Source organism: Myotis lucifugus, unplaced genomic scaffold, assembly GCF_000147115.1.
Source record: "Myotis lucifugus unplaced genomic scaffold, Myoluc2.0 scaffold_242, whole genome shotgun sequence".
Taxonomy (NCBI): domain Eukaryota; kingdom Metazoa; phylum Chordata; class Mammalia; order Chiroptera; family Vespertilionidae; genus Myotis; species Myotis lucifugus.
The window spans coordinates 1,447,927-1,470,327 of NW_005871290.1; the positions used below are offsets into that span (position 1 = coordinate 1,447,927).

Genomic DNA, 22,401 nt, shown 5'->3' on the forward strand with positions numbered 1-22,401 from the left:
CTTCCTCTCTGTAAAAAAAATCAATAAAATATATTTTTTTTAAAAAGCAAAAAAGTGGTTAAAGACTTGAATACACATTTTTACAAATGAGGGAAATCAAATGTCTAATAAACATAACAATTGATTCATTACCATTACTCAGCAGGGTAATGCAAATTAAAACCATAATGAAATATGGTTTTTGAGAAGCTGTAATGTTTAAAGTCAGTATTATTATTTTTGACAATCATGTGGAGCAACTATAACTATCACACAATTCTGTTTTCCAGCTTTATTGAAGCATGACAGACAAAACTTTAAGGTGTACAATGTAATGTTTTGGTATGTAAATACATTGTGAAATTATTACCACAATCAAGCTAATTAAAATATCAATCACTTCACATTTGCTACCATTTTATGTGTCCATGTAGTGAGAACACTTGAAATCTAATCTCTTAACAAGTTTCAAGTATGCAATACATTATCATTGACTATAGCAGCCATACTGTACATTAATGCTCCAGAAGTTACTCATCTTACAACGAAAAGTTTGTATCCTTTGACCAATATCTCCTCATTTCCCTCACCACCTAGCCCTGGTTACCATTTATCTATTCTCTATTTCCATTTTAGATTTTGATTCTTTAAGGCTTTGAATTCTTAAAGCTGTACATATAAGTAAGATCACGCAGTACTTGTCTTTCAGTATCTGGCTTACTTCACTTAGCATAATATCCTCCAGGTTCATCCATGCTGTTGCAAATAGCAGGATTTTTTCTTTATTTTTAAGGCTGGAATCCATTGCATATATATACAATTTTCCTTATCCATTCATCCATTGACTTAGGTTGTTTCCATGTTTTGGAAATGAGCATGATGGTGCAGATTCCTCTTTGAGATAGCAAATTTACTTTTTTTGCATGCATATCCAGAAGTGGGATTGCTGGATTATATGATAATTTTATTTTTTTTAATTTTTGAGAAACTATCATACTGTTTTTCATATGGCTATACTAATGTATATTTCCATTAATACTGAATAAGGGTTCCTTTTTCTTCACATCTCACCAATAATAGTTACCTTTTGACTTTTTATTAATAGCCATCTTTACACCTGTGAGGTGAAATCTCATATACTAGTAGTTTGGATTTGCATCTGATGGATCTCAATGGAATATACAATGATATAACTTTTGGGGGGAACAATTTGACAGTATGTATCTGTTTCTCTTTAAATATTTTATTATCCAGAAATCATTCGTAGCAGAAATGTATATGTATATTCACCAGCAGACTTATATGAAAATAATCTAGCAGCATTCTTCATAAACAACCCAAACTAGAAACAGCCCACATGTTCAATAGCACTAGGAAGCATCAATATATTTATATATGAGCATACATATTTCTCACTAGGGTTACTGGTTGGGATCCTGATTCTTCTCATCAGTGCAGAAAAGACTTTAAGGTCAACAAAAATGAAAGTAAAGTAAACTGGGATTTATTGAAGAGACACTCCAAGCAAGGGGTATGCCAGTTAAGAGAGACAATGGCCCTGAACTCCTGGGTTATATGGTTTTAATAAGGAATTTTCTGGGTAGAGACTTTCATTTGTATTCAAGGATGATTGACAGAAAAGGGGTGTATGAATACATTTCTTCTGTGCATGCTCTTACCCATATGCATACAGACCCATATGCATATAGGAAAACCTGCTGGGATTAAAGCTGCAATGTAAGTTTTATTTAATTAGTCCAGGGCCCTAGTAAGGTCACATTGAGGTCATGTCATTTTCCTCTGAGCTTGCACCAAGAACTGGCTGGTGGTCTGCTGGCTGCTGGGTCACGCATGGAGAGGCAGCCTGAAGGTAATGTTGGGTTGACCCCTGTAAGGACCCCAGGGCAGGCCTCACCCCAGCCACACATGTCTAACTTCCCACCTAACATTTATACATATATTACTGGTTAGTCTATATATTTTAGTGATATATAGATATAAAGAAATAGATCATGTTCAACGAATACCATACATCAATGAGAATAAATAAGGTAATGTTATATACAAAAATAGAAGACTATCAGAAACATCTTGTTAAGTAAAATAAGCCAGACATATTAAATAAAAAAAATAGATTTATGCTGATAAAAGTCATTATTATATCTAGCTTTATGGTATAGTGACCAAAACAATAGGAGGGCTTTGGGGGTGTTGGAAATATTCTATGTCTTGATCTGCCTTCTGGTTAAAAAAGTTTATTTAATTTGTGAAATTATGTACCATGCATTCATAATATGTGTATTTCTCTGCAAGCATGATACATTTCAATAAAACATTATTTCAAAATAAACTCTTCACAGTAAACTGCAGAATTCCTGGCTTGATTTTTTTCAACAGCATAGTCCATGTCACGGGTAGTTCTATAAAAAAAATGTTCTAGCCGAGCCAATGTGGCTCAGTGGCTGATGGTTGACCTATGAACCAGGAGGTCACGGTTCAATTCCTGGTCAGGGAACATGCCCAGGGCTGTGAGCTCCATCCCCAGTGTGGGGTGTGCAGGAGACAACCGATCAATGATTCTCTCTCATCATTGATGTTTCTATCTCTCTCTTCCTCTCCCTTCTTCTCTGAAATCAATAAAAAAATATATATTTTTAAAAAGTGTTCTAGAGATAATTTGACCAACTTTAAAAAGAGAAAAATAAGGCATTGAAAAATCAAGCAACTGACACAGATTCAGGCAGGGAATATGTCTAAGATCTAAACACAAATCTAAGCCTCATAATTTCTGAGCTTGTTGCACTTCATCAGACATAGAGTCATTCAATCAATTTTTATTATGTGACTATGATGTGCTAGACACTCTGTTATATGTTGGGTATAAAATAACAACAAAACAGAAGTCCAGGCTCTGGTAGAGCTTACATTCCAGTTTATACGTTAAAATACTTTTAAAAAATGAGTCCAAAAGCCCAATGTGATGTAACAGTGGAACTGATTCCAAGCTGTCTATCAAAAATCCATTCCCCTCTTTTTTCCTTGTGACATGACTCTATTTTTAGCTGGATTGTGGGGACTCAAAGTAACATCTACATTTCTTAGCCTACCTAGCAGCTAGATGTAACTGCTTCTTCCCTTTCTTTCTCCCTCCTCATTCCTGCTGGCTTGAGCTGAGGTCATGAGGGCTAGAGCTGGATTAATAATTTCATATGAAGACATAACCAGAGAGTAAGATAGAAAGAAAGAAATTCTATGATACCATACTCTAACACAGTGCACATGGACTACGTATCTCTTGGCATGTGTTACTTATATGAAAGTGAAATAAAATCACATCTTAAATACGACACTGCTATTTGGATTTTCAGTCATCAACAGCTAAAAATATTCTTACACAAAAACTTAGTGAGAAATGTTGGCATTTTCTATGGCATCCAAGTGCATCCAGAGAACCAGCTGGCCACTTAAAGTCCTATTTCCTATTGCGTAAGTCACAGGCATTTACAGGCACCGTTCAGCTCATAAACACATGTTTTTTATGTAGGTCAATGCAAAGTTCAGTTCAAGGAAATAGAGAGATGAGAGCATGCATCGCCTATATCTCAGTTCTGACAAAGGATCAATGTCGTCTTCTTTCCCCATGTATATTGATGCAACAGCAGATAGAGAGAAACTGAATCAATCACAGAACAGGAAATTTCAGTTCTCCTGCGTTCATCCTAGTTATTTCTCTTCCTAAACTTAATACTGGTAAATATAATCTGATTCCTTCTGAAATATTTCACGTCACAAGCTATTCATAATGAATATACCAAGACATAATAGTTTAGTTGCTTACCCTTAACCCAATTTAAGACTATGTTGTCAACGAAAAGGAAAAGAAACACATACAAATGGTAGTATTTCACATTATAAGATGTCCTCGATATTTCTTGGTCTGAGTTTTACAATTGAATAGTAAAACAATATGAGAAAGAAATAACCAGGGAGTCAGCTCACATCTATTTTGAACTCATTTTAGACTAAAGAAGACCATTTTATGCTAGGCTAAAAAAATCAAGATTTGTAATTAACTCTGGTTAGTTTATTACCACTGTTGTGAAATCTCCATTGACTATCTGTCCAAAAACTGATTATGTGCTTATCTTAAAGAGGTAATTTGTAAAGCTGTTTCAAGTTTTTCTTTGCAAGAATGCTGTGGTCAAAGATTAACGTCTTATTTCCTCATCAGATAGCCTTTTTCCATGTATTTTAATTATATTAAATAACTGGATCCAAATAGTAAAGTGTGAATTTAAGGAAAGCATCAGAAAAAAATCAACAGCGAAAATAGCTTAATTTCTGATTATAACATTTATAATACTATGTATAAAGATAATTTTTTGTCATTTCCTTTTTTCACTAAGAAAGAAAAATAAGCAAATTTGCTGAGTGTAAAAGCTAATAAAGATAAGAATAAATGTTTATTATAGACACCCATAGCTTTGATTAGTTAAGGGAGAATTCACATCACAAAGATAAATTTCAGCCATAGAAATGAATTCTTCTGGCTGGCTTCCAGGAAATGCTGCCCTCTTCCCCCTTCTTCCGCCCAAAAAAACAAACAAACAAACAAACAAACAAACAATGCCTCTAGGGCTATTGGATAGGTACTTTAAAAAAGAGATGAAGTTTTAAATTAATTTTCTAATCTGTAGAATGATGGAGTAAGGCAAGATGATTCTAAGATGTCTTTTGGGAGCACATTAATGTATTTTGTTTAAGACAATAAACTTTGGATAGGATAAATATGTAATTTTTATCTAACGGGTAAGAAATCTTGATTTTTTTTGTCATATTACTGCTTAGTTCATTCAAATAATACATAACTGAGACAATTCCCTTAAAGATGGTGAGTTAACATGTTTTAACTTCATTTCTAGACAACAACAAAAAAGTTAAGAGAATCAGCTGCATCTGAAAAGGAACAGTGAAATAACCTCAATTCCCAAACAACATAAAAGTAAAAAGAGAAACAACTCTTTCTTCAACATAACAAAGAAACAGCTTCAATTCCCAAGCAATGACACAAAACTCTGGTGAATATTTTTTATTACTTTACAGTGAAATCTAGACCAAAATAGGGAAAAAAACCCACAAATACACATGTAAAAGCCTTCATATAACTTCTTATACCTTTATCGGAAAACAGTTCTCTCTAATACCAAGTCCCACATTGCTCTAAAATCTATTAAAATATCTTCAATCAGAGTGGTGAGATGTGAGTGTACATAGGCTGTGAAGAGGAAGCTATCACATTGGTGATTGAATTCTGGTGGAAAAATATAAAACAAAAAACAAGCTAAAATAAAAAATTAAAGGTATATTAAAACAACATTATACAGATATATGAGTAATGAACATTTCTAATAAAATATAAACAGCACATAGAATATTTTTACAAATCAATGATATAGAAGATATTGACATACAACAATACTTTTATTTGGAGAATGAAAGAGAATATTGTGCTCTAAAAATAATTCAGTTTTAAAAATATGTAATTTCCTAAAATGAAAAAGCACAAAACATTTGAAATCAAGACAGGAAAGTCATGAATGGGAAAAAATATAACTTGGCATCAGACTTTTCCATAGAAATACACTGTGGCAGGAAATTTTGGCATACTGTCTACAAATTTCTGGGAAATTAATGTCTGATGAATAATTGTATATCAATAAAGTTGTCCTATAATTAGAAGAGAAACAGATACATTATAAGAACTTACAGAATAAAGTATCTTTTGACTTATGTTGAAATTAAAAGTATACCTTAATGATTACTAAATAAGAAAACTGAGCCAACCAAAAGATTACTCAAAGAACATACCAATGGGAAAGTTTTCATAATAGGAACTGGTTATAACAATGCATTTATTTAATTGTAAAACTAAAATTATCCACTTTATGAAATTATAAAATATAAATATCATAAACCTTATAAATAAAAATAAATATGCATTTCAAACAATATATCTTGATTATGTCTAATAATATTTCATTTTAAAATTTTGATAAAGAGAAAAAATCTTAAAGAAAGTAATGATATTAATTTTTTAGTTTTTTATGGAAATTTATTAACATAGTAGAGGCCCAGTGCACAAATTCATGCACCTTGAAAGGAACTGCGGGCCGCCAGGCTGCAGTAGGCATAAGGGTGGGTCTCAGCCCACCCTCTGCAGCCCAGCCCCTCTTGCCGTGCCCCCAGTCTTCTGGAAGTCCCTCTCCCACTGCTACTGCTCCCACACACTGATGGTGACAGCCCCAGTCACACCCACTGACGGTGCAGAGCAATTGGGGCTGGCTCCAGCAGCGGGTGCGAGCAGAGCCGGAACAGTCAGCGGATGTGAGGGGCGGCTGCTGCCCAGATAGCCCCTCAGGAGCAGGGGGAGGTGGAGAAGCCCTCAAGGGTGATCAGGGCCAGCAGCCGCTGTTTGCACCTGCTGATGGCGCCGAGTGATCAGGACCAGTGCCGGGCACTGGCAGTGGGTGAGAACGGGGCCAGCACCAGCAGCAGGTGCAAGCACCGGGCAGGACCGCAGGAGCCAAGAATTTTCAGTAACCACCAGAGGCTCAACCCCATGACAGTGACCAGTGCCGCAGTCCTGCCCGCCATGTTGGTCATACACAGTGGTGGTCAGCGCACGTCATAGCAACCAGTTGTTCAGTTGTTCCGGTTGTTCCACTGTTCAGTCTATTTGTATATTAACCTTTTATTATATAGGATGTTTACCTTTTAAATATATAGCTGAAAACATATAATTTAAAATATTTGTATTTTGTAACAATTTTCTTATATGTCTCATTAAAATATTTAAAAATTATTTATATTTTGCTTTTCCTCTTTGAAAATTTAAATGGAAGTATATAGATTTCATTAAATGGTATCATATATATTATGCTTTATGTACTATATAGTATAAATGTGAAATTTGACATTCTTTTTAATAATGGAAGACAGACAACTATTGCAATAAAATACTCTCAGGGTCCTATGGAAAGAAATAAGAACTTAATGCTTCCTGAGCATTTGAAAAAGGTTTCTTGGAAAAGGTTATACCTAATATGAATCTCGATAAATAAAAAAGAGTAGTAGTCCAGGGTGTGGGAGCAAGAGCGCATTTATAAATTCTCCCCAAGTGTAATACTTACACAGAGTGGGGCAAAAGTATGTTCACAGTTGTTTGTATGAAAAATAATATAGTACTCATTAATAATACCAGAATAAACTCCATGTGTCATGTAATCAAAACTGTAATCCTACTTTTGGCCCACTCTGTATATTACATAGAGGATATGAAATGACTACAGTGCTCTCATTTGGCCACAACAAAAACACAGTTTTCCTGGAGCTGAGAGAAGGCCACATCTGCTAGCATCCTACTTCAGGTGGCCCTGGGACAGTGGATGTGATGGATCTGACCGAGCTGCACCCATCTCCCTACCCCTTTGGAGGTTCCCTTCATCTGCTACCCTTACCTAAATTTACACTTTAATTTGACCATCACTGGGAACCTTTGGGACAAAGCTGCCCTCCCTGGCTTGCTGTTCACAGAACTCTCTCTCTCTCTCTCTCTCTCTCTCTCTCTCTCTCTCTCTCTCTCCCTCTCTCTCTCTCTCTCGACTCCTTATTCAATATAGCACTATAAGTCCTAACCATAGAGATCAGACAAGAAGAATAAATAAAACTCATCCAAATTGGAAAGAAGGAAGTAAAACTGTCATTATTTGCAGATGACATGATATGGCAAATAGGAAACCCTAAAGACCACCAAGATCTATGAGATTTAATAAATGAATTTGGAAGCATAGCAGGATACAAAAGTAACACCCAGAAATCTATGGCATTTTTATACAGCAATAGTGAATTCTCAGAAAGATAAACTAAAAAAATAATAATAATCCTATTTATAATTGCACCAACAACAACAAAATAAGGTTCCTAAGAATAAATTTAATCAAGGAGATAAAAGACTTGTACTTGGAAAACTACATTGAAAAAAGAGATAGAGGAAGATATAAACATGTGGAAGAATATATCATTTTCATGGATTGGTAGAATAAACGTAATTAAAATGTCCATATTACCCAAAGTAATCTACTCAATGCAATCCCTATTAAAATACTAATGGAATATTTCACAAATCTAGAAAAAAATGCTCCAAAAATGTATATGGAACCAAAAAAGACCCCGAATAGATGCAGTAAATTGAGAAAGAACAAGTTGGAGGGATCACAATACCAGATATGAAATTATACTACAAAACAACTGTAACCAAAGCAGCCTGGTACTGGCACAAGAACAGGCATATAGATCAATGGAACAGAACAGAGACCCCAGAAATCAACCCAAACCATTACACTCAAATAATATTTGGCAAAGGAGGCAAAAGCATATAATGGAGTCAATACAATCTCTTCAATAAATGAAATTGGACAGAAACATGTGAAAAAAGAAACTAGACCACCAATTTCCACCATACACAAGAATAAACTCAAAATGGATAAAATACTTAAATGTAAACCACAAAAATCTTAGAAGAAATCATAGGCAGGAAATTCTCAGACATCTCTTGTAGTAATATGTTTGCCAATACATCTCCTAGGGCAAGAGATACAAAATAAAAAAAATTAAAAAATGGGACTATATCAAAATAAAAAGCTTCTGCACAGCAAAAGAAACCATCAACAAAATAATGGGCCCACTGTATGGGAAAACATATTTGCCAATGATACATCTGATAAGGGTTAATGTCCAAAATATATAAGGAACACATAAACTTAACAAAAGGAAGACAAATAATCCTATTAAAAAATGGACAGAGGACCTAAATAGACATTTCTCCAACGTGTACATACAGATGGCCTATGAAAAAATGCTCAAAGTCACTGATCATCAGAAAGATGCAAATTAAAACAACAATGAAGTATCACCTCACACTGTCAGAATGGCTGCCGTCAACAAATCAACAAATGATAAGTGCTAGTGAGGATGTGGAGAAAAGGGTATTCGAGTACACTGCTGGTGGGGGTGCAGCCACTGTGGAAAACAGTATGGAGTTTCCTGAAAAAATTAAAAATGGGACTTCCATTTCACCCAGTGATTCCACTTCTAGGAATATATCTTAAGAAACCCAAAACACCAATCAGAAAGAATATATGTACCTCTCTGTTCATAGCAACATTATTTAAAATAGCTAAGATCTGGAAACAGCCCAAGTGCCCATCAGTAGATGAGTAGATAAAAAAGCAGTTTTATATTTGCACCATGGAATACTATGCAGCAGTATAAAAGAAGGATATCTTACCCTTTGAGACAGCATGAAGAGACCTGGAGAGTACTATGCTAAGTGAAATAAGCCAGTTATAGAAAGATAAGTATCACATGATCTCACTCATATGTGGAATCTAATGAACAAAATAAACTGATGAACAAAATATATGCAGAGACATGTAAACATGGAACAGGCTGATGAATCTCAGAGGGAAAGTGGGAGTGGGTAGTGGGTGGAGAGAGATGAACTGAGGAACTTAGATGCATATTAGTGGCCCAGTGCATGGATTCATGCACATTGAAAGGAAATTAATTAGAAGATGGTCAGTGGGGAGGGACGGCAAGACGGCCAGACATGCCCTGGAGCCAACCTCCTGCAGTCCCTCCCCCAGCATGTCACACCTGGGGAAGCACAGTGGCTGGAAGGGCATCTGTGGTCACCATAGCTCAGCAGTAAACCAGATTCAGGACCGACAGTGCCCCAACAACAACATAACCCACGGCCGAAGGTGGAATTGTGCGGCTCCATGAGGAATCGGGCTCCCTCCTCTCTGGTTCCAGGGTGCGTCACCTGAGAACCGCTGGTGCCAAGTAACAGTTCAGAAGCTCCTGCATTGAGCGTCTGCCCCCTGGTGGTCAGTGCACATCATACCTACCGGCTGGTCGGACAGTCGGACGGTCAGACAGTTGCTTAGCCTTTTATATATATAGGAGATATGTGCAGCCCTAGACAGAAACAATAGTGTAGTGAAAGCCTTGAAGGGGTGGTGTAGGGTGGAGGGGGTCTATGGGGGAAAAGGGGTGGCATCTGTAATACTTTCAACAATAAAGATAAATCTTTAAAACTTTGCCTAATATGGGGGAGGGGGAGGGCACTGTGTTTACAGAGTGAAACATGTCTCTCTAAATACACTCTTATAGCCTTAAAATAAACTTGTTTTTGAGATTTCTATTTGAAATTTATTTTGCTAGTCACTATAGAAAACAAACAAGAGTAAAAAAAAAAAAAACACAAGCTTGAAAACTTATAAATGTTCATGTGTTCTCATGTTATCTGAAACTTTCCTTGGGGTGGTTTCCTTGATTTTCTTGATTGATGGTAATTGCAGGCTACATTAACTTCTCATTCTCTACTTTTATTAATGAGATCGCCATGCTGCATAGACAGGCTCTGGAGGAAGAAATGCCTGAGAGAAAGGAAGACAAATAAGCAGCTGGGGTGTACATAAGGGAAGAAGCCACCTTTGGTTGGAGGTGGATTCTCCAGCCCCAGTTGCCTGCTCATTCCTGTTTGATGAGAGAAGACCTGCCCACTCAAGACCTTTCCAAACTCCTGACCCAAAAATTCATAAGGAAAAGAAAATGTTTGTTTGAAGTCATTAGAATTGGGGAGTGATTTTACACAGAAATAGAAAACAAAAGAAATATGGTTATTTAGTCTCTTGGCACTTCAGTTTCTTTACTGTATTTTGTAGGTTGATAATAATACCTATCTCATAAGGTCACTGTGTTCATTAAATAAGACTTGTAATGTGCACACATTTGGGGAAAGGGAAATAAAAGTCTGGGAGATTTATAAAACCTTTTATATAAATTAACTGTGTATATATTACATAAACACTGAGTGGCCAGATTATTATGACCACCCCATCAGTACTGCGTTGGGCTACCTTTTGCCTTCAATACTGCAGCAATTCTTCTTGGCATTGACTTCATGAGATGTTGAAAGGTGATGCGAGGAATCTGACACCATGCCTGATGAATAGCACTGTCCAGTTCTGTGAGATTTGATGGTTGTGGAACCAGCTGCCTGATGACTCTTTTAACTTCATCCCGCAAATGCTCAATTGGATTGAGGTCTGGTGATTGTGGGGCCACCTAAGCAAGGTAAAGTCTCCCTCATGTTCTTGAAACCACTCCTGCACAATACGAGCACCGTGGCATGGCACATTGTCTTGTTGGAAGAAGCCATCTCCATTGGATACGCCATCAACATGATAGGATGAACTTGATCAGCAATGATACTTAGGTATGTTGTGCTATTTAGACTTTGTTCCACACGAATTAAAGGGCCCAAATCATGCCAGGAAAACATGCCCCAAACCATAACACTGCCCCCACCAGCTTGAATGGTTGTACTCATGCATGTGGGGTGCATGCTTTCATGCTGTTTCCACCAAATTCTCATTCTGCCAACTGCATGATGCAACTGGAAATGTGATTCATCGGACCACATGACTTTTTTCCAGTGCTCAACTGTCCAATCCTTGTGTTTCTTTGTGAATTGGAGACATTTTATCTTGGTAACTGCAGACAGCAAAGGTGTTTGAATAGGCCTTCCATATCCCATACGATGCAGTGTACGGCTAATTTGCCTACAAATGTCAGGTGATCATAATAATATGGCCACTCACACACACACACACACACACACACACACACACACACACACACATATATATATCAACTACAACTTTGATAATTTTGTTGTTATCATAATGTATATTAATTGAAAAGACTGATTTCCTAAATGATAATAGATGCAATCATAATATAAACCTATCCACATTGATATTCTGCTGTAATTAACTTTGGATTTTGAGATATTTGAAGACAGGTGAACATAACTATGTATAGTAATGACTTAAAAAATTTTTGTAATACTTATAAGATAAAAAGATGAATCCAACTTGGTTTTGTAATGAATTATGTTTTCAGTATTAGCATATTTTTAAAACATATTCTTATTGATTTCTGAAAGGAAAGGAGAGGAAGAAATGGGAACATCAATGATGAGAAAGAATCATTGATGGCTGCCTCCTGCATGCCCCCTTCTGGGGATGAGTCTGCAGCCCAGGCATATACCCTTGGCTGGATTCAAACCCGGGACACTCCAGTCTGCAGGCCCACACTCTATCCACTGAGTCAAACCAGCTAGGGCCAGTATTATCATATTTTAAATTTATGAATTGTCTCAATATTTTTAGTTGTTTTATTTTTGTCAGGGTTAAAGATCTCTTGAGAAATACTCCTAATTTGTTTGCTATTTCAAGTCATTCATCCCTAATATCATGAGGGCATTGGAGACATAAACAAGAATTTCATACAAATCAACTACCCAACTAAGAAATTAAATAGCCAATGGAAAGCATGAGACTAAATAAAACCAAAGTAAGAAAATAACTCATTCTAATTGGTAAGAAAAAATCACTTTAAAATATTAATAACAAAATATATTTTTATTGGTGTTTTTTTCACTTTATAGAAATAATAGTAATAACATATACAATGTCTCTATGTTCCTTATAAAACATTTAAGTGTATTATTTTAATTTTTGTATCCAACATATAAATACAAGAAAAAATCTCTTTATTTATTTATTTATTTTTTTAAAAATATGGAACGCTTCACGAATTTGCGTGTCATCCTTGCGCAGGGGCCATGCTAATCTTCTCTGTATCGTTCCAATTTTAGTATATGTGCTGCTGAAGCGAGCACTCTTTAAATGGTAGAATTGGTAGACTCAAAAGTCTCTTTTTTTGCAAAGAAATCAGTGTGGTTGGATACAGAATAATTAATAATTCAAAAATTTCAAGTTATTCTATCAACATATTTACCTGAAAATTTGTTCAACAGACACATAATATCTTAACATGTTTAGGGTAGGCTATTAAAGTGATGATATAATATTTGTAATATTATACACAATGCAAAGGCATTGAGATGGAAATTTTCTCAAACAACTGATTGTACTCATAAGTCACGGACTGTTGAAACAGTTTCCTCTGTGTGGAATTTTCTTTTCTTAGCTATTCATGACTTGATCTATAACTTCATTTTGTCTCTGATTCTATTTATCAGGATAGGGGAAATTATGCTGCAGTAAAAATGAACACACAGTTTTATTGCTTCAGTCTACTAATGATACTTCACATATCCAATCATTTATTAAATTTATAGTACTTCTCAGGTAGTCTCATCTAAATACAACAGGTTTGGAGATATATGGAACAATTAATTAATTGATCCAAATTATTGTTTCTTAGTGGTCCTTTTGTTTACTGAGCAAATATCCCACTATTTCCTTTCTCTCACATTTAGAGCACTCAACTTATCTCCAAAGTAGGTAAGCTGAAAGTCTACCCAGGCACTGAATTCATATTGAAGGCCAGGATCTAAGTGTACCATACGGTGTTCTCTATAATCCCATACAGTTGGACTGCCTATATATTAAAAAAAATAAGTTTTCTTTTCTCCCCACTCCAATTAATGCAGAACAGAAAAATGGAGACAGATAATAAAAAGAGAAAGAGAGAAAGAGAGAGAATGGAAATACTCAGCAATTACTCTTGCAATTGTGAGAGGCCCTCACCTTGGGGATATGAACTGTTTCTTGATTTGGCATTGATTTTGCTCCCTGGGAGAACTATCCTTCCCACCATTAACTGTGGCCTCTTACAGTTCTTCATTTTTCATTTATCCTCTCTGGCCATTTATGAATTGTGCTTGGTGAAATGCTTTCCTTGGGAGGCAGTCAGTCTTCTCAGTCCTCTCCCTGCCTCAGAAAGATCGAGGGCCCAAGGAGGCAAAAACAGTCATTTCTTTTCTTCTTCACTAATAATCTTTTTCTTGTAATTTGTTGCCAATAGCAGTTCAACAGCAACTGTTTTAGTTTATATGGCTGTCCTACAAAATACTACAGACTGAGTGGCTTAAACAACAATTACTTACTTTCTCATAGTTTTGTGGGTAGAAGTCTTAAGATCAAGGTGTCACTAGATCTGATTTCTCCTAAGGCCTTTCTCCTTGTCTTGCAAATGGTTACCATCTCTCTGTGTCCTCACATGGCCTGCCTCTGTGCCCTTGCACTCTTGGGGTCTGTTTCTCTTTTTTCAAGTTCACACTGGACTAGGACCCCACCCTTATGACCTCATTCACTCTAATCACCTCTTTGAAGTCCCTATCTTTAAATACACTCACATTAATGTTTAAGACTCCAAAATAGGAAAATTAGGGAAACACAATTCAGTCCAAACAGCAAACAACATTACTACTAATATTTTATTTTCCAACCTCTTTCTCTAGAAATGTAATTATATTGAGTACATGATCTGCCTCCCAAGAAGCTTCAGGAGAGATTTAATTTTTTTTTTTCATTGTGAATCATGACTTGGCCTATTATCAGCCTCTTATATTAGGTTCTTCAATAACTGTAGCTAACTACTAAGATGCTCCCATACTTTTGGTAATGGATTCTGTCTTGGCCAGTACAGACTAGTTATGCTGTGCTAACAAATCAACACTCAAATCTCAGTAAGTTAATGCAACAAAGATATAATATATCTCATTATTTTACACTAGAAGCCCGTTGCAAGAAGATTCACGCAATAGGCCTTCCTTCCCCTGGCTGCAGGCACTGGTTTTCCTCCGGCACCCGAGACCCAGGCCTTGGGTCCGGCCGCAGCGAGGCTTGGTGCAGAGGAGAAGCTAAGCCTCTTCAGTCTTCAGTCTTCAGTCTTCACTCTGAACCTGCATATGCAAATTAACTGCCATCTTTGTTGGGTTAATTTGCATAGTCGCTCTGATTGGCTGGTGGGTGTAGCGGAGTGATACCAATACACATGTTTCTCTTTTATTGGTGTAGATGTTGTTATTCTGTGAGTAGAACCTAAAGGGAAGAGGTAGTGTTCTTAATACACAGAGTCACTCAAAAATGCAGACTCATGGAGGACCCATCAACTTACAGAATAAGTATATTTCTCAGATGGCATAGCAGGGAAAGAAAAATACTAAAGAATCATGAGTAAACTTTATACTACCACAACATAAAAGTATCTTATTGTAATTCCAACTCATATCTTATCACTCAAAAAGACTCATAGGTGGTCACCTAAGGAAAACATAGGTGACAAGTAAAATATTTGCAGAACAACGATAATAAAAAAAAATTTTTAAAACTTGGAAATCAATTGAGAGTACTGCACGTCATTTCAATGTCATGCTTGGGCATTCTTCTTAACAAACCAATGTAAGAATTGTCTAATTTTCTAGAATTTTTCTGCTTGAGTCTTATTATCTGTTTGATTAGAGCCAAGACTGTTTTAATATACATTAACTGGGGTAAATAATTGACAGATATATGTTCTATGAGTCCTGTGTTATTGTCTTGTTTTGTTTTTTTACTTTTTTGCTATAATACTTTGATAGCATTTACCATCTCAGTTGACACATAACCTGGTTGGAGAGTTCCTGCCTAACACTATAAATGTTTTATTTCTCTATATAAAATTTTGCCACCTGACATATCAGAATTTTATTTATTAAATGATCATAATATAACTGTCCTTATGTAATAAATGGACTATATGAGTAATTACTCTGTTTCTTTTTTTATAAATTGTGCACCCCTAAGTTAGAAGAGTGTTTGCCAGATAGTGTTTCCTATACTCAATAAATATTCATGGAGCCCTGACTGGTTTGGCTCAGTGGATAGAGTGTCAGCCTGTGGACTGAAAGGTCCCAGGTTCAATTTCGGTCAAGGGAATGTACCTTGGTTGTGGGCACATCTCCAGGAGGAGGCGTGCAGGAGGCAGCTGATTGATGTTTCTCTCTCATTGATGTTGCTTACTCTCTATCTCTCTCCCATCCTCTCTGTAAAAAATCAATAAAGTATATTAAAATAAACAAATAAATAAATAAATAAATAAATAAATAAATATTCATGGAATGATTTAAAGAAATCATTCTGTAACTCAAAAAACCAAGCCTCTCAAATCTTTGCTTTATTATTTTTTTGGTACAATACAGCAACTAGTAACAGGGACTCTAAATTAAAATAACACCTTTAGCATCTTGAAAGTTAAATTTATTAAACTAAAGGAAAAGAAAACAAGAGTTATCCATGTTCAATGGGTTACCAGTGGTTGGCGAACTCATTAGTCAACAGAGCCAAATATCAACAGTACAACGATTGAAATTTCTTTTGAGAGCCAAATTTTTTAAACTTAAACTATATAGGTAGGTACATTGTTATTAACTTAATTAGGGTACTCCTAAGGCTTAGGAAGAGCCACACTCAAGGGGCCAAAGAGCCGCATGTGGCTCGCGAGCCACAGTTTGCTGACCATGGGCGTTAGGCAAACAAGTATTCTAAAATAATGCATCATGAAGTCATATACAAATTTTCCAGAAATGCTCTAAAGTTCATTAATGTACTGTCTGAGCATTGGCTTAACTAGTTGGTGGCTCCTTTCAAGCTTAATATGCATTTTCTCATATTCAAATATTAATTTTTATTAATATGATACTGTATGCTCTTAGGATTTCTGTATTTCATTAAAGTTTATCCAGCTTTTTAACTGAGAAAAGACTATATAAAATTTATTGTAAAGATAAAAAGTTCTCTAGAGTTGGCCTTGACATTAGGTACTAATTTCTAACCCTTTATCAACTCTGTAGGATGAATTCTGTAGAAAATGTTTCACTTGCACAAACAGGCATCAAGCAACTCATTTCTCTAGCTGCCTTGACTTATCCTCTTGCCACAATAAATCTTTGTGTTCTGCAGGGACTCATTTCTCTCTTGCTCTTCCTTATTTATGTCAATATGCTTTCAAATTCATGCCAACCTGTTCAGAGGCTTATTTTGAGGATGACACATTTCTTATTTTTGCTGAGAGAGTGTAAGAAGGATTAATATAGTCCTGCATTCAAGATTAATGTAGTCGCATACCGAAAACTGGCTAGCGGTGCGACTCAGCTTTTCAGCAACCACTTATCATGAAACTTGGACACCATAATATTCACATAAATATTTCTAAGCAACATAATATCCATGGGAGCTCATGAATTTAAAATTTACTCAGCTGTTTTCTTTAAAGAACTTATATTTTGTATTTATCTCTCTGACTTTCCTAATAATCATATTTCACAGTTGACAGAAAAACCACCATGCTGCTCTATTTAGCACACTGATTTTCACTTTTACCTATGAAAAGTAAGGTACCTGTTTAAGATACTGCAAACATTACATTATACAGTGAATTTTCCATGGGTAAAATGACATGTATTGGAAAGTTTTCAACTATTCAAACACATATGAACCTGGCTATTTTTCTTTTCAACAAACATATTTGAGAGATACTCACTAAAAAATATCTTGAAATAAGTGACTAGTAAATTGAATTTAATTCATTCATATGGATATATATTAATTTAATTCAACAAATAGTTATTCAATTTTATAGTTTTATAGCATTTATTATATGCGAACATTTCCCATATTACATGGGGTAAAAGTTTGAGTACCTTTACATGACATAAATTATCAGTCATAATCTAAAGTTTACCTACCTTCCCACCTTGCTCTCCTGCCAGTGACCTCATCTTCATCCATGTATCTTGCTGTATTACTCTTTAAAGTTCCCTAAATATTCTGTGCTATCTTGTCAAATACATAATACGGCTCTCCAAATAGCAAGCTCTTCCTCCATCTTTTTAATCCATCTGATTCTTCTATGCATCCATTCCTCCATGTGCTTAATATACGTTTGCTTGTCAGGACCCTGAATGTATGTTACCCAATCTGGAAAATTTTTATTCATTGCCTGGACTTAGTTAAGTGTTTTTCCTCTGTGTTCAACAATCATTGTCTACATATCTTCATAATGGGACTTGTCATATTCCATTGTAATTTGTTTACTTAACTTCCCAACCCAAGAAGATTCTGCCCTTGCAAGCAGTTATTATATGTAACTTACTTCTTTATTCAGTACTTTGGGGACTCATATTTTCTATCTGGAGTTCTTGTTAAGTTAATGACAAAGAATAGGAGAACTATATGGACTATTTTTCATCTCATTGGTTAAAAAAAAGTTGCCTGTACTCAATAAAGATACAATAACCATAGAAATCTGGTGCCATCATTTAAAATTTTTTTAAAGTTTTGATGGAGGAAGATGTCAGTGAAAAACCCAGGATGAAAAGATACAATGGGGGAAAGGACATGATCTTAGTTTTGTAGTTGAGCCAGCTTTTTACCTATTTAGTTAAGTTTAGTTAAGTTTAATTAAGTACCTGGCTTCTGTAGGGGCCTCCCTCATTAGCAAAAGAAATTGGTTGAAAATAAAATTCAAAGTTACAATCTGAATTTTCTTTTGCTTTCTCATGTATTCTAGAGTTTATTAAATTATCTTGAGGTCAGTAATTGGTCATTGAGAATTAGGAAACAATAAATCCTACCCACAGTTTAGGCATTTTAAAATGCTTGCAAAAAATTTTAGTCCATAAAATGAAAAAAAAAATGTTTCAAATGACAAACTTTGTTCCTAACTTTTTTTTGGTTAAGAAACCTTTATTATACTTTGAGAAGAAAACAAGCCCCAACGAAGTCTTTGCCCAAGACTAGTCCAGAGCTTCTGAGGCTAAGCTTCCACTCAAATAGGACATCAGAAAACGGTCAGACCTTTAAAAGAAAGTTTCTTTTTATCTTTCTTTTTCATGACCTTCTTAGGCAACACTCCTTCGGCATCTGAGTGGTGGCATAGAACATAGAACACTTCTAAGTGATCTCATATCAATACCCCTTTTCTTTCAGGAACACTGGGAGAGGCTAGTTCTCTGGACAGTCTCCCTCCCCTTAGTAACAACAGAGTAGTTTCCTATTTATATGTATAATAAAAGCAAAATATGCTAATTAGACTGGACATCCTTCGGGAAGTCCTTCTGGGATGAAGCGGCGGCTGCAGCTGCAGGATCGAGGTAGCCTCCTGAGGCTGCAAGGAAGGGATCCAGGCAGCCGCCATGGCTGCAAAGGCCTACTCTTGCATGAATTTCATGCATCAGGCCTCTGGTAATATATGTCTGGTATATTGATTAGTCAGCATTCAGTTGGCAAAAAGTAATATAAATCCAACACAAATTTTCTTAAATAAAAATAGAAAATATATGCACAGTCCATGGCACAGACAATAGTGTGGTGAAGGTCTGGGAGGGGCTGGTACAGGGTGGAGGGAGTCAATGAGGAAAAAAAGGGGGATATCTGTAATATTTTCAACAATAAAGATAAATTAAAAAAAAGATTTTAATTGAAATTATTGGATGAGATTGGTTAATAAAATTATATAGATTTCAAATGTACGATTCCATAATACATCATCTGTATAATGTATTGTGTGGTCACTATCCAAAGTCAAGTCTCTTTGCATCATCATTTATTTCCCGTCTACCCTCTTCTACCTCCCCCCACACCCTGTTCCCTCTGTTGTCCATGTCTATGAGTTGTTGTTTGCTGTTTTGTGTGTTTTTTGGTTAATCCCTTCATCTTTTTCAACCAACCCCCAGGCTCCCTACCCTCTGACAGCTGCCAGTCTGTTTTCTATATCTATAAGTCTGTTTCTGTTTCCTTTTAGTATTTTGTTCAGTAGATTCCAAATATAAATAAAATAATATGGCATTTGCCTTTCTCAGACTAGCTCATTTTACTTAGCATAATAGTCTCCAGGTCCATCCATGCAATTGCAAAGGGTAAGATTTCCTTCTTTTTTATGGCTGAGTAATATTCCATTGTGTAACTGTGCCACAGCTTTTTTATCCACTCATCTACTGCTAGGCACTTGGGCTGCTTCCAAATCTTAGCTATTGTAAATAATGTTGCAATGAACACAGGGGTACTTACATTCTTTCAATTTAGTGTTTTGGGTTTCTTCAGGTATATTCACAACAGTTGAATTGCTGGGTCATAAGGAAGTTCCATTTTTTTTGGTTGTTTGTTTGAGGAAACAAAATACTGTTTTCCAGAGGGCTGCATCAATCTATTATGAGATTATATCTTTCTGGATATTCACACTGTAGAAGTTATAGACATCGTAGCATTTCAGACATAATGTATTTCCTTTAAGGCTATTTTAATACAAATATAGTCAAATATTAATTTGACAGAAAAATCCATCATCAATTTTCATATAAATCATGTTTCTCTTTCCACTAATATAGTTTAAGCAAACCTTATGATATGTGAAGATTAAACTGGTGAGACTGGTTTATTGGGAGTGAAATGATTTTGTCCCTACTGTGAAGTACATGAATTGGATCTATGAAGACAGACTACCAATAAATGATAAATGGAAATTAGACAGGTGATAACCAGGATGATTATAACATTCCCCTCAGATGACAGGTTTCATCCTGACAGGTTACTTTCAGACTATAAGGATTGACCTCCTTAGAGAATTTACCTAAGAACCTTGCAACTGTAGCCCTGGCTGGTGTGACTCCGTTAGTTAAAGCTTGTCCCATGCATCAAGAGGTTGCTGGTTAGATTTCCTGTCAGGGCACATAGCCAGGTTTCGAACTCCATACCCTGTAGGGGGCATGCAGGAGGCAGCCAATCAATGTTAAGCTCTCACATCCATGTCTGTCTCTCTCTCTCTCTCTCTCTCCCTCCCTCTCTCTCTAAAAATCAATAAAAAATATTTAAAAAAAACCTTGCAACTGTAAATTCTATCTCTGCTCCTTTGAGAAGCAAATATTCTACCAGCCTCTTGCCAGTTTTCAACCAAGGGATGTCTTTATCAAGGACTTGGAAGTCATATCTTTTTCTTTTCTTTTTAATTTTTAATGTTGACATTATTCCAGTTGTCCACATTCCCCGTTCCTTTGCCTACCTCTGCCCAGCCCCGCCTCCTTGTCTGTTGGCCTTCACCAAACTATTGTCCATGTCCACAGGGTATGCATATGTATTCTTTAGCGAATCCCTTCACCTTTATTATCCAGTCACCCCCACCCCCACCCCTTTAGACATGACCACTGTGTTCCATGAGTTTATGCTTCCAGTTCCATTTTGTTCATCAGTTTATTTTGTTCACTAGATTCCACATATTAGTGAGATCAGATGGCATTTGTCTTTCTCTGACTGGCTTATTTCACTTAGCATAATGCTCTCCAGGTCCATCCATGCTGTTGCAAAGAATAAGAGTTACTTCTTTTTTACAGCCCTGTAATATTCCATTGTGTAAATGTACCACAGCTTTTTTTATCCACTTATTTGCTGATGGGCACTTAGGCTGTTTTCATATCTTAGCTATTGTAAATAATGCTGTTATAAATATAGGGGTGCATATATTCTTTCTGATTGTGTTTCAGGATTTTTAGGATATATTCCCAGAAGTGGATTGCTGGGTCAAAGAGCAGTTCCATTTTTAATTTTTTGAGGATACACCAGCTGTTTTCCAGTCACTGCCCCATTTCTGCATTCCCGCCAACAGTACGCATGGGTTATATTTTCTGCACATCCTGGCTAGCACTTGTTGTTTGTTGATTTATTGATAGTAGCTATTCTGACAGGTGTGAGCTGATAGCCATATTTTGTAATGTAATTAATTATCTAGAAATATAGTGGCCTTATCTTCCATTAAATTTCTGTGAGAGGGTCAGAACCTAACTTCATTAATCCCCAATTAACCAAACAGATGGCCTACTCACTTTGAAAACTCTCCCCCTCAGCTTCATCCCAGAACTTTCAAAGCCCTCTGATATTTTCCCAGTGGAATTGAGTTCAATATCTCTCCCTTCTTTTAATACTCTTGAATAAAGTCTCTTGCCTGTTTTAACTTGTCTGGTGCAAATTTTCTTTGCCAGTGTTAATATTCAGATGATAGCTGTCCTTTCTATCTTTCAAATACTCTGCTTCCTAATGAATAAAAATATAAGAATATTCTTTACTAGTTATTGATTTGAAATAGAAGGTACAACTATACTAATCAATCATTTCTAATTTGCATAAATTATAAAATTTATAAATTATGTTATATCAATTATAAAAGAATATTATTTATGCTTTCTTAAAAGAAAAATTGTTGTAATCTAATGATCTTCTAACATAATCTATACTAATAAAAGGGTAATATGCTAATTAGACCAGGAGACCTTCTGAGAGACCTTCCAGATGTCCTTCCAGACAAAACTATAGTGGTGGGGCCAAGGCAGAGGTGGTTAGGGCAGACCAGGCCAGAAGGGGAGTGCAGTTGGGGGTGATCAGGCCAGCAGGGGGGACAGTTCTAGGCAAGCAGACCAGCTGCGGGGGCAGTTGGGGTTGAGCAGGCCGGGAAGGG

The 22,401-nt window shown here is 36.0% G+C and overlaps 1 non-coding gene across 1 annotated transcript; it reads right to left on the bottom strand.

Moving 5' to 3' along the window:
* Positions 1 to 12,683: 12,683 nt before the first annotated feature.
* Positions 12,684 to 12,790, bottom strand: LOC111827892. The gene has a single exon (XR_002831638.1). It is a non-coding gene; the product is annotated as a U6 spliceosomal RNA (small nuclear RNA).
* Positions 12,791 to 22,401: the final 9,611 nt, after the last annotated feature.